The sequence below is a fragment of the Fukomys damarensis genome, unplaced genomic scaffold, assembly GCF_012274545.1.
Source record: "Fukomys damarensis isolate Sample0158 unplaced genomic scaffold, DMR_v1.0_HiC HiC_scaffold_5, whole genome shotgun sequence".
Classification (NCBI taxonomy): Eukaryota; Metazoa; Chordata; class Mammalia; order Rodentia; family Bathyergidae; genus Fukomys; species Fukomys damarensis.
Genome location: NW_022900917.1, coordinates 64,936,964 through 64,950,849, shown reverse-complemented (window position 1 = coordinate 64,950,849; position 13,886 = coordinate 64,936,964). Strand labels below are relative to the sequence as shown.

At 36.8% G+C, this 13,886-nt stretch overlaps 1 protein-coding gene across 6 annotated transcripts in view; it reads left to right on the top strand.

The window, feature by feature from the left end:
- Adipor2 (adiponectin receptor 2) overlaps positions 1-13,886 on the top strand; it is a 90,211-nt gene that overhangs the window by 34,464 nt on the left and 41,861 nt on the right. The window contains exon 1 of one of the 6 annotated variants that reach the window (XM_033760768.1): positions 12,839-12,927. The exons of 4 other annotated variants lie outside the window; for them this stretch is intronic. The gene's annotated coding sequence lies outside the window, so the exon portion shown is untranslated. Of the gene's footprint in view, positions 1-12,838; positions 12,928-13,499; positions 13,542-13,886 lie in introns of those variants that run through there. One more of the 6 variants, XM_010630408.2, reaches the window with a different exon arrangement.

Genomic DNA, 13,886 nt, shown 5'->3' with positions numbered 1-13,886 from the left:
TTTTTTTTTTTTTTTTTTTAATTGAGTGATTTATTTATTTATTTTTGAGACACGGTCTTGCTTTGTAGGTCAGGCTGGCCCTGAACTCACTTTGTAGCTTAGGCTGGCCTCGAATTTGTAGTGATCATCCTTACCTCTGCCTCCTGAGTGCTGGGATTATAGGCATGCACCACCACACCTGGCTAATATTGAGTTTTTAAGCCAGGGCCTTCATACTAAGCTATATCCGTAGCCCTTTTTAAAATTTAAATTTTGATAAACATTTCTTAAAATTTAATAAATATTAATATTTCTCATTGTAAACTTTTTTCAGGATTAATCTGCATTGTTTGATATTATATACCATGGTAGCCTCTGGATAACTGTCTTGAAAGAATAAGCATGATAAAGATGATATCTTAGTATTACTAATTTTGACCTGATAAACCTCCTGGAAAGGTTGGGGGGGCCTCTTATAGGTCTTTAAACTACTCTTTTGTGTGTTTGTATGTGTGTGTATTGTATTAGGGGTTAAAAGTCTAAGCATGCTAGGCAAGCACTTTGCCGCTGAGCTACATCCCCGTTACTTTAAAAAAATTTTATTTTCAGACAGGCTATTTTGAAGTTGCCCAGGCTGGCTTTAAACTTGAGATCTTCCTGTCTCAGCCTCTGTAGTAGTTGACATCATAGGTGCATACTATCGCACAAGGCTTAGATGCACTTTGTGAACCAATGTCTTAGCCAGTGACCAATTTCAAAGTCTGTTTATGTATGAGTTTCCTTGTATAGTATACATTGTACATATTTAGTGATTTAAAACACCAGTCTTTCGCTTTCCTCTGTAATCCAAGCAGAAATACCTGGAATTGTCCATTGCATTGTAACTATTTTTGTTGTTGTTGTGATTGTAAGCAGTCTTGGAGCTATGTTTTTCTAGTTTCAGGCTAATTTGATTTTTTAAAAATTATACATCCAGAGAAGACCATAACCAGTATGAATTGGAAAACGATAGTCATTGTTACTGCTTGTGTTTTGGTGTTCTCCAAAGCCTCATGTGGTCGTAGGTGGGGCTTTTCCGAGGTGTCTGGATCTAGAGTGTGTGATGGTAGGATTAAGTGTGTGACCCTGGGATGTGTGATTACTAAATTAGTCCACTGATTGGTTTAGCAAAGTTCTGGGTGTGGATAATGAGGAAACCCACCCTGGGTATGAGTGCCACCTGCCCTAAGGTTGTGTATCCTGGATAGAATATAAGGGACAGAAAGAGGTCTGCTGTCCTTTGTGCTTTACTTTGTTACTTTGCTGTGCTGCCTTGAACTGTTGCTCCTCTGTGATGCCCCTCTGCCTTGTGCCACTCTGACTTGGAGCCAGCCAACTATGAATTAAAACCTCTACAAATCATGAGCTAAATAAACCTTTCCTCCTTTAACTTTGGGTACTGGGTATTTTGTCTCAGCAATGAGAGAAGTAACTAAGACAGTCATTAATTTTGTGATTTCATCATCTTAATAACTTAGTATTTAAATGGCATGTTAAATTTCAACCCAGTCAGATCAACACATGATTTGAACAGCGAGAATAATGCAGACTTACTAACTGTAACGGAATTTTGCAAAGAAGAATTGCCTTACAAGAAACACAGAGAATGCTACTCAGTATATTAATAACAGTTACATGGGGGCAACCACTGTCCCTATGGCTGAAATAGAATACCCAAGGAAGAGAACTTTCTGCCCTACTGCTGCCTGGAATCGAGAACCTGGAGAAGCAGCCTGGGGTTCACTGCTGTGGTGATGCCTTAGTGGAACTTGATGGTAATCCGCCTCTGGAGTTTGCTGAAAATATACCCTTTATGGTACTGGGGAAAGTCACAGGACTCTGTCACGTTAGCATACCAGAAAACAAAGTCCTTTTTTCTATTGCATCTCTGCAGTGCCTGTTACTGACAAAAACATAACATCATGGCACCTGATAGAGGGAAAATATTTGAAAGGCCTGTATCAATTTCAAAGTTTAGGCAAAAGGATAGAATTTGAAGTGGAGAGACAGTAAGTTAATTATTGGCATGTTTTATTTCTTTGATAACTTTCATTACAGTCTTGTACATATTACATGATGATTAAGAAGAAAGTGCAGATTTGTGAATTTTTTCAAAGGTGAAAACTTTAGGAGTCAGCATATTTTGGAAATATACTATGAAAGGTACAGTGTTATTGCATTTATTTGTTTGTTTGTAGTAATACTTGTGTGGAACTTGATAAATTAACATTCTTTCCAGAGTAAAATCTGGAAACAGACTACAAAGTGCTTTTCTTTTGGTTTACTTCAGAAGTCTTGGGTTTTTCAAATTTCTTTACATGTGGCAGTGAAAATTCACAAACAAGAGTAACTTTTTCATGTGTTTAATTGTAGGGAACAGGGAAAGAGAATGTTACTAGAGCCTCTGCAGCAGGTCCTAGTCTCCTGTGAGCCATGACAGCACAAGATGAATTAATTAAAATATAGACAGAAAGAGACTTAGAGAAGAAGCTGAGCTTTGGCCTGATCCACGCTGCTCTAGGTGGCAAAGACTCCAGACCCAGAGCTTGCCACACCTTTATTCAGAAAATACTGTAAAACAAAAATAGCATTTGACTTAGAGGGACTGGCAATGATCCTAGAATAACGAGGAACTATGCAGATGAAAATTTGGTTCCTCCCAAGATGTCTCCAGCAGGTGTAGCCCTACCTTGGAGCATCACAGCATCACAAGACTGACCTTTGAGGTCTTAGCTGTGACTGGAGGCGAAGATGGAGTTTTTTCTTGACATTCCTGAAGCTGGCCTGTAGACAGGAAAACTAGGCCCTAGTCATGATTTAATTATGAAAAATTTCCCCCAAATCATATAGAATTGCTCCCAACATTTAATCAGTCACTCCAGAGTTCTAGAGGTGTTCAATTTGAATTTGATTTTGTTGAGTGGTAAAATTGAGTAGACATTTAAAATTTATTATTGGTAATTGTAGAATGGATTTAAACAGTATTTTCTTTTTTTGAGACAGGATTTTGCTATGTAGTTCAGATTGGCCTTGAACTCACTATGTAGCGTAGGCTGGCCTTAAACTTGCAGCAATCCTGCCTCAGCTTCTTGAGTGCTGTGATTACATGCATGTGCCAGCATTCCTGGTTTAAACAGTTTTTAGTTATTTAAATTTCAAGATCTGTTTATGTGTTAGTTTCCTATTTGCTATAGTAACAAATTATACAAATTTTGTGATTTAAAACAGTAGTTCTATAGTTCAGAGACTCAAGCTGTGGTCTCACTGGACTAAAATCAAGTTGTCAGCAGGGTTGAGCTCTATTATAGAGGCTGTACGGGGAGAATCTTGTTACTGTGCTTTTTCCAGTTTTTAGAAACCCCTTCTTTCTGCATTGTTGTGATGCTGTGTGCCTTTCTTTTGTACTCATGTCTGTCTCTGACTCTAAACTCATCTGTTTTTTTAATTTATAAGGATGCTTGTGATTATATTATCCTGGATAATCTAGGATATTCCATTTACATCATTAACAATATTAATTACATCTGTGTCCTCCTTTACTATGTGATGTAATAATATTTGTAAGATATGAATATAGCATATGGATGTTTTTGGTAAACCATTATTTGGAAAACTACAATTTATTTACCTTACAGTTCTTTTAAAAGAAGAGAACATTGCAGGTCTGATTTGGCAAACTTAAAAAGAAATCAGCTTTTCTGTTAGGCATTTTGTTTATTTGTTTGTTTTAGTCTTTTATTCTGTTTCTTAGGTATTTCTAGGTGGAAAATTTTGTTCTGTAGAAATACTAGTATGGCATTGAGTTTCTCATTGAAGGAGGGGTGATTTTTCTAAATGCTGTTTGTGTTACCCTTTTACTTTAGGTTGAAAATAGGGCCCAGAATTTGTTTTAGAGTTAAAGGTCACCATGTTTTTGACAATTGCCATATAATAAATGGAAGGAAGGCACTTGGAAACAGTTACAGAATTGTGTTCTCAGGTGGTGTTATAAATTTTGTTATGGGATCACTGCTTCTTTTTATAAACTCTTTATCAAACCAGACTCTAATGTTACTATGTTTTTCTAAGTACGATTTCTGTTATTCTTTTAGTCACTCTCAGGTTAATAGGACATGTCACTTGATCTGTTTAGATAGTTTTTTAGACATAATAAACTCAAGTGTGACAACTTTTTGTTCTATTTTGTGCATAGTTTTGTAGATAGATGTGTATATACTGGGAGTTGAGTTGCTGTATAGTAAGCTTTGAGATTTATTTTGTCAAATGGAGGTGATAGAGTGAAATTGTTGACTTAGAGCAGTGTTACCCCCCTCATCCTGCCGGATATATATGGCTCATGCCTTTTCCACTTAATGGACTTGAAAAATATTCCTTCGTTATATCAGAATGAAAAGTAAATAAAGTGGAAATTATAGTGTCCAAAACTAAAATTTTATTAGACTATAGTCCTGCTCGTCATTTATATATTATTTGTGGCCACTGTATGCTTCTCTGTGGGAAGGTTGAGTAGTTTTTGCAGGAGAAACTTTTTGTGACCAAAAACAACTAAAATATTTGCCAGATCTTTAAAGAAAACAGTTGTTAGCTTTGCTTTAGAATGTTTTGAGCACTGACTAGTTATTAACTTATTCATATATGCCATTGGAAGAAGCTTCCTCATATTGCTTATTAGATGGCTAAAAATTAAATTGTATATGACTATATAAAAGATTATAATGCCTACTACAAGTGATAAACATTAAGATGTTACTAATTTTTCAGCTATTTCTCTAGAAAATTGCCAAAACAATGTGCTATTAATATTGAAAGTTAGAAATGTTATTTTCTTTTCTTTCTTTATTATTATTATTACTATTTTTTGTATTGGAGATTGAACTCAGGACATTGTGCTTGCGAGGCAGGTGACAGAACCACTGAGCTAAATCCCCAGTCCAGAAATGTTGATTTTTTTTTTAGAGCTGCTAATAAAATTCCATTTACTGTGTGGTTTAAACAACAGAAATTTATTTTCTCATAATTCTGGAGGTTAAAATTCCAAGACTAAAATGTCAACAGGTTTGGCATTGGGATAATCTGGATACTTTTCTTATTTATATGATTAACAACTTTACTTACATCTACAGTTATTAGTTCTTAGTTGCCATGTAATATAATTTGTGTGTTACAGCCATGTGGTAAATATTTTGTCCTAAGATCTCTCTTCTTAAGTTGTAGATGGCTGTTTCTCTTCAGAAGACCTTTACTCTGGGAATACATCCCTGGTGTGTCTTTCTTCTCTTACAAGGTTATTAGTCAGATTGAATTAGGTCTTCACCCTTACAGCTTCATTTAACCTTACTTGGCTCCTTAATGGCTATCTCCAAATATAATCACAGTCTTAGATTCTAAGGGTTAGGGCTTCAACATAAAAAATTTTCTAGAGGTATAGTTCAGTCTATAGCTTGAATGAATTTCTACTAAACTTAAATTTTTTCATGAAGCAAATTTTGAGGTTGTACTATATAATGGATACACTTCTGCATATGGATGGCAACAGGACAAAGGGTTGACACTTAAATATCCGGTGGTTTAGTACCAGAAGACTGGCAGTAAAAAAGAACAAAAGTGGTAAGGGCTATAAAGAAGATCAAAGAATATAAAATGTTAAGACTGGCTTGGAGGGTAAGGTAATGTTATTTTTAGATAAGGGTGTTAAAGTTACAGTTTTCTGAAAGGTGACCTTTTACCTGAGAACTAAATGATAAGGAACAGCCAACCGGTTAAGTACTAAGGCTGTTTCTAGGTCATGATGGTGATTAAGATTGGCATGGAAAAGGATCAGAAGAACTGTGAGCAGATTAAATTTTGTGAGCTGTTGTTGTTGAGATTGGCAGGGATGAAGTCTTGAAGGCCTTTGAGGAAGTTATGGTAAGGATTTTGATTTTTCTTTGCACAAGAAATAAAATCTGGATGGGTTTTAGCAAGGGAAAGATATGATTTTTGTGTTTGAAGGAACACTTTGGCTGTTGTATAAAGGAGACTGTAGGTACCATAGAAGATGGACCAGTTAGATGATCTACGTATTCCTGGTCAGAAATATTTTGGGCTTGGCCTTTGATGGAGGCAGAGAAGAGGTAAAGAAATGTTAAGAATTTGAGATATTTTTGAGGTTAAATCCTGGGTGTGGGATTTGGGAAAAGGGTGGAGTATCTTTAGCAATAATGTATAATACTATCTATTATGGCAAGGTTATATCAGTTTTGTCATTGTTGAATAAAATACTTGACCACCTGCACCTTAATGGAGGAGTTTATTTGGCTCAAGGTTTTGGAGGGTTTAGTCTATGTTCAGCTCCAAGGCAGAAACATAGTGAAGGGTGTGGCAGACAAAAATACTTAGTTCATGGTGGGTAAGCAGAGCAGGAAACAGTGCCTGAGAGGATGTGGCCAGGGACCATATGTAGGCCCCAAAGTCATGCCTTCATGATCTACCTAGATACACCCAGAAGTATGCTCTACTAATCCCCCAGGGATCTTCTAAGCCATTCAAGTTGATAAGCTTAACCATGACCTTCTACTCCTTGTCAATTTGATAGTAGTACTCATGCCGCAGCCTGAATATTGGGCTGCTTTGAACCCCCCCCACATTCATTTTATGTGTCGCCTTTAAATTTAGCTTCACATACATTCTTAGGACGTAGGCAAAATGCAGACTTTTTTTTTTTTTGCCAGAGTGAAATATGTGTGCTCTCTAATCCAATTTCCAGTATAGTCCTTGTTCTCAACTAAAACCTCAACAGCCTTACCTTTACTATCCTTGTTCTTATCAGTATTCTGGTCTTCTTAGCTCTAACCAGTATCACCTATCAGACTCTGCTCATAACACTATTAGGCTTTCTCTACCTTCTATCTCCAGGCCTTTCCAAACTCCTTCCACAAATAAGTTCCAAAGGGTTCTGAACCACATAATGAGGTATATTTGCAGTAATGGCCCCACTTTTCTGGTACCATTTTTCTGTATGAGGCATTTTTCCTGTACCTGGACAAAATACTTGACACTTGCATCTTAAAGGAGGAGAGGTTTATTTGGCTCATGGTTTCAGAGTACTAAAGTACATGGTTGACTGGCTCCAAGGCAGAGACAACATGATGGAAGTGTTATCTCATGTGATGTATCCAAGAGAGATTCTAGATCCTGTGTATAAAAAGCAGAGAATTACAAGTGTATATTCCAACGGTAAAAGAAAAAGCAGCTACATTTATTGGAAATAAGCAGGTATAACTCGAGTTTGTACCAGCAAAAGGGTTGCATGAATGGAAAAAGTGGTGCCAGGATGGCAGGGGAATAGGAAGACCTAAGATCAGTTAGGCTTTTGGATTTTAAAATATGTGCAACCTGACCCAGGTACCTCTCACTGTATTTGTCTGGATATGATTGACAGGGTGCTGTGTCATTTCAGGATCATGTTGGTATGCACGACTCTCCCAGAATTTACTCATTTTAATCACATACATGACATGCTGTTCCTATGTATCAGCCTTTAACAAAGTTCCAGTACGGAAAAGGTTACTAAAGGTCCGGGCATAGAATCTAACATGATTGCACTTTGGCCTGGAGTTTTAGAGGATTTCTGGGTTTTTGTTATTCTTGTTTCTTCTTCTCTTAGGACAAAGGAAAGGAGGATTGGTGCTGGGCTATTGCTCAGATTCAGGTCTGTGAAGAGAAAGTGGTCTCCTAGCCCCTGAAAGGGCTTTGTGGAGCAAAACGAGCCAGTCAGGTTGACAAGCTTAATAGTTCTAGCAAGTAAACCTATAGTGTTAGCAGATTAGATGATTTTAGCAGCAAGCTACAGAATAAAATTTGGAAAGGTAAAGTTTTCAATCATGAAATAAAAAGCATAAGTTAAGTAAACAATAAATAGGCTGTGGTTTAATTCAGTGTCTAACTGACTAGAAAACCTTTAGGAAATTCGTAACTTGCCGGAAAGTATGCCTTTGGGACAGATAACCACTTTGGTACTAAAAAGCCCAGAAAATGTTATAGTAAATGTCAGGTTTGGTCTAATGACTAAACATGCCATTAAGTGATTTTCTTTAGTTATTTATTCCAGTGTAAATCTTTTAAAAGAAAGCCAGCTTTTTGGTGAAAGTTGATATACATAAAATAATGAGAGTTAAAGATGATTGGAACGGGTCAAGCCTGTCTTTAAAATTGAACTTTCTCTGTCAAGAATTTTGTGGTAGTTGAATTCTCAATGAGGAGTCAGAATTATGAAGTCTGGGTTTGATTTTTGCCATCTTTTATATAGATAGTGCTCAGCTTCTGAACCTCACAATTTCCCATCACAAAGATAGGCACTTGCTACCAAGTAATTTTAGAAGGAAGTAAGCATTCAGATATACATAGTCACTCCAGGTTCAGAGTGGACTATACAGATGGAAGTATGATAGTAACCTTTGTTTCAGGATTATAAAAAAAAATTTAGTATATATTTTGTTTCCTTTGTGAAGAATTGGGATGCGCTTAATTATGTTACTTTTATTAAAGGAGACTTAATTTGCAGAATATTCCTCTTTGGGGAGAACCATATTATAATTTGCTTATATAAAACATTTTATTTTTATTTGGTTTTATTATTTATTTATTTATTGTTTGTTTGTTTGAGCCAAGGTTTCTCTGTGTAGTTCAGATTGGTCTTGAACTCACTATGTAGCCCAAGTTGGTGTCAAACTCATTGTGATCCCTCCTCTTGAGTGCTGGGATTACAAGTGTGTGCCACCTCGCCTAAGAAATTTTATGAAAGTCCAAAATTTTGTCAAGTGCTTCTCATAGTAACTCAAATTTTGTAAAACATGTAACTCAACTTTTTAGGTATTGGTATTGTTGAGATTTTTTTTTTTTTGAACTGTAAGAATTGAAAATCATGTTGATTTCAGTCTGTGTATCAAAAGCTGGCTTAGGAGAGCTATATATGATGAATAGACTTATTCTATATAAAAGAATAGAGATAAATTTTAACACTATTACATTAAAAATATGACTGTTGGAGCTGGGTGTGATGGTACATATCTTTAATCCCAGTATTCTGGGAGTCTGAGGCAGGAGGATTGCAAGTTTGAGCCCAGCGCTGGCAATTTAGCAAGACTTTTGTCTCAAAGTAAAATGTAAAAAATGCTCAGAATAGAGCTCAGTGCAAAGGCTCTGGGTTCAATCCCTAATTCCCCCCCCCCCGAAAAAAGATGGTTGCCTTTTTATCATCATCCTTTATATTTTTGACTTCTTTCAGATTATCATTAAGTGTATATGCCCCATTCAAGGGATGATACCACTAGTCAAACTTAACTTTTCAGTTAATTTTCAGTAGAAGTTATAGGATGGAATCTATCTAAATGCAGAAAGTGATATTTAATGTTTTACTTAGGATGAATTGCTTGAAAATTCTTTTTTTTTTTTTTTTTTTTTTTTTTTTTTTTGAGGTAGGGGCTCCCTTTTTTTGGACCTGTTTTTTTTGTTTTTTGAGGCAGGGTCTCACTATTTAGCTGAGACTAACCTGGAACTCACTATGTAGCCCAGGCTGGTGTCGAACTCAGTAGGATTACAGGTGTGAGCCACCACGCCCGGCTGCTTGAAAATTCTTAAAAAGTTCTTATGCTAAATGTTTCTGGTGTTAAAAGCAGAAACTATTACTGTCCATTTAGGTACATATGCTTGGGTCTTTTTGCTTGCTGCTGACCAAATCAAAGGAGGCCATTTATTTGGTGAAAAGGAAAAAGGGTTAAAGCTACCTCTGAGGAGATGGGGCCTCATTTGCCTCAAATCCTCATCTTACCATGTCCAAATGTGCAAGAGAACAGAGGGAAGGGGGAATACAACAAGGCATTAAGCATCTCCATATTTGCTTTATCACTCCCAGCCATTTTCTACTCTCTCCCTTTCCTATGGCCCTGACCTCCTGGGACTAGCATCTGTGTAGTCTGTCACTTCATCTGGGCTGAGTAGAGGAAAGGGAGGCATTTACACCTAGGTCTGAGGAAGTTGGAGAAGCCACTTGTCTCTAAAGAAAAAAATTCTAAATTTTAAATTCCATTTTGTAGTGTAGGTTACAAATCTATTTTGATTGTTTACTATTATTTAGAATTTAAAAATTATGTTTATCTTGGAATAAATACATGTAATATAACATTTAAAAGCTTCTAAAGGATTTAAAATAAAGTTTTCTTCCTCTGTTTTTTTTATTTACCCAGTTTTATTTCTCATCTTCCTGAGATATTTTATACAAACATACCACTTTAGTTTTTTAATATAAGCTTAAATATTGGAAATATTTATTAAAATATTTGTTTTTAGCTGTTCTTACATATTAATGAAATTTAGCCCTTTTGTGATACAGGTTATAAATTATTTATTGAAGTGCCATGTGTAAGTAATTTATTTTAAAACAGTTGAGTCTTTTACATATTCTGGGTTTTGCCTCTTAATTAAAAAGTACTTTGTTCCTTGGAAATTAAAAAAAGAAAAAAAATCCTCACCTATTCTAGCACTCAGAAGGCTGAGGCAGGAAGGTTGGGAATTCAAGGATGCCTGTAGTACCTTAAATATTGAGACCATGTCTCAAAGAAAAAGAACTTCTTTCATATAGTTTCTTCTAGTTCTCAGTGTCTTTGTTTTTTAAAGTTTACATCTTTGATCCATTTGTACTCTACTTAATTTTCATTTAGAGTTTGAATTGAGAGTCCAGTTTTATTCTTTTTTAGATAATCCTTATATACTTACTAATTAGCCCATTTTTGGGCATTAAGAGTATGTGTCTCTTGTGTATTTTGGTTCATCTCTATGCCTTCCAGTCCATTTGCTGATCCATTTCTGTGTTCACCAGTGTGCACTATTGATTATTACAGTTGTATGATGTCTCAGTATTTGTAAGAGGGACTGCTACTTCTTACTCAGAATTACTAGTATTCTTTTTGAGAATTTTTCTGGCTTTGTTCTTAACATTCTTCCCAACCTAAAAACAAAGCTAAACAAGACAAAGCACACACACACACAAACACACACACACACACACTCCACGAGAAACACCCCTCCTCCACAAAAAAATAAAAATCCCGGAGACTGGCTGAAATGACATTATAAGAGCTCTGGAAAAGAGTAAAAAGGCAACCAAATAAATACTCAGCCAAGAAAAGATCATATTTAGAATGTTAGGACATTTTGTTATGTATTTATTTGTTGTTGGTGTACCCTGTTTCCAGTGTGGTATAGTCTGGGTCTATAGGATGCTCAGATCTCAATTCCTTCCCTAAGAACAAAGAGCTCAGAACAGATCTTGTTTACAGTTCTCTATCCTGCATGGGGGTTGCTGATAGTCTTTGCTTTGATATCTTGGAGCTCAGATGGGAAAAGGAAACATAAATTGGATCCATGGTTAAGGAAAACAGACAGAAAGCAGCACTGGGCACTGTTCATAAAAGCTGCATCTAAGTCAGATATGGTGGCACATGCCTGTAGCCCCAGCTACTCAGGAGGCTGAAGGAGAATCACAAGGTTGAGGTTGTCTGGGCAACATAGTTTTAAAATGGAGGTGTGTGATGCTGGGGGACAAACATTCTCAGTGACTAGGCTATACTTTCCTGTTTCTTTATATGCCTTATAATTTTGATGGGGGGTACTGGAGATTGAACTCAGGACTTTGCACTTGCCAGGCGTGGTGCCAACTGAGCTAAATCCCCTTCCCTGTCTTATAATTTTTTTTGTTGGAAACTGGACATGTTATATAATGTTACAGCTCTGGGTCCTGGATCCCCCTTCCTTTGGGACTTATTATTAGGTAATTTACTTAGTAACTCTTACAGTCAAAGCTCTTTCTCTCCCTGGTGTTCTACCTCTAATAGTGTTCCTGTTATGGTTTGTGTTTAGATGTCCCCCAAAGCCTCATGCAGATGAGATGGGACTTTTGTTTTTCACAGGTAGTTGAATCTGGAATGTGTGATGCTGGAGGGGTAAGGGCATGTGATAACTAAACCACTACATATGAGTGATTAGTTGGCACCGCTCTAATCCTGGTAGTCTGAATAAAATAAAAAGGGTAGAAAGGTGCTGTTAAACTCTCCTTACCTTTGCTGCCATGTGCCCACCATCTTGTTTCTCCCCTGCAATGCCTGTTTGTCATCCCTGTCTTGGAGCTAGCTGATTAAGGACTGAAACCTATATAAACTTAAGCCAAATAAACCCTTTCCCTTTTAACTTTGGGTGTCAGGTATTTTGTTTCAGCAGTGAGAGAAAAGTAACACAGTTCCTCAGGGAAGTGTGATTTTGGCTGTGTCCTCAATTACCCTGGGATATACCAGTAGCGCATTGGGCAAGGCTCTCTTCCTGTCTTTCATGGATCACATCCAGCTGTTAAACTCCTTTAGTTGCTAGCTAATTGTTCTCTTGGTTTCATCCAGTACTCCAGCTGTGTAGATTGTTCTGTAGAATAACTGAAGTGTGTCTTTGAAGGAATGATTTCTGAGGTCATTGTCTAATTTTTGTTCTGATTTTACAAGCGTTCTTACTCTCTGGTTCTTTCTTGCATATTCACTTCCAGTTTAGACATATCTTGAGTCTTCTTCCAAATGCTTTCTATCTCTATTCTTTAAAGCACCTGAAGAAGGCATGGAGTTACTCACTTTATGATTCAAATAAAGTTAGATGTTTTGGGGAAGATTATTCAGTACAGTATCTTTTTTGTTTATCTGCTTCTCAACCTTGGCAAAATCTCTGACCTGGGTGGTAAGAACAATGACAGGAGTTTTAGGTGACATTCCAAGTCTAGCATACGATTGCTCAGAAGGTGAACTATGGCTTGGGCTTCTCCTGATGTGGAACCCACCTCCTGAGGCCTGTCAAGAATGATCAGAGCTTTGATATTGTCACCATGCCATGCCCAAGGTAGGGCCTTTACTCCACATGTGGGTTTGAGCAGAAGGAAGGAGTGATTATTTCAGAGTTTTGCTCACCAAGGACTTAATCTCAGTAATAGGTATCTATCTGGGAAGAATAAGAGGCAGGGATGCCCTTCACTGAGGGAAAGAAGCCTCTTTTTTTGGGTGAGGATGTCAGAAGGAGCCCTGTGTTCTTGCCTGTAGCAGTCTGCAGGGGGGTCTGCTTCTTTGAGCTAGCAGGATTTAGGGAGGTTCAAATACAGTACCATCTTTCTTAATAGGTTTTCATAGATGTCTTTCATTAGCTGTTTCCAGAGGTTTTTAAAAGGTGGTTGTTTTACAGTTTTTACCATATCCTTTGGTGAACAGGCCAGTAAAGTTTCTCACACTGTCATTCCAGAAATCAGTTGTCTTCAGTTCACTGATCAGTTAACTGTTTTTAGAGCTCTTTCTCCTTTCCTTTCTTTTTTTAAAACTCGTTTTAATTAGTTTTTTTTTTTTTTTAGACAAGGTCTCACTTTGTAGTTCAGGCTGCCCTTGAACTCACTTTGTTAGCCCAAGCTGGCCTATGAACTCACAGTGATCCTTCTGCTTCAGCCTCCAGGACTGCTGGGATCACAGGTGTGTACTACCACTTGTGGCCTGGTAAAGTTTATAGTGATCTAATTTTGGTTTTAATTTTCATTTCCCTGATGTCTGATGATGCTGAACATCTTTTCCTGTGATTATTTGTCATCAGTGTCTTCACTGAAATGTCTATGTAATTTTACATTTTATAGTTGGATTATTTTTGTACTGTTCAACTGTTTTTTTTTTTTTTTTTTTTTTTGCGGTGTCAGGAGTTGAACTCAGGACCTTGTGTTTGTCAGGCAGGAGCAGTGCCATTGAGCCTGACTTAAGTTCCAAGATAGTTTTGATAGAATTGAAAACAACTAAAAAATGTTGACATGCAAAACATCAGGCATT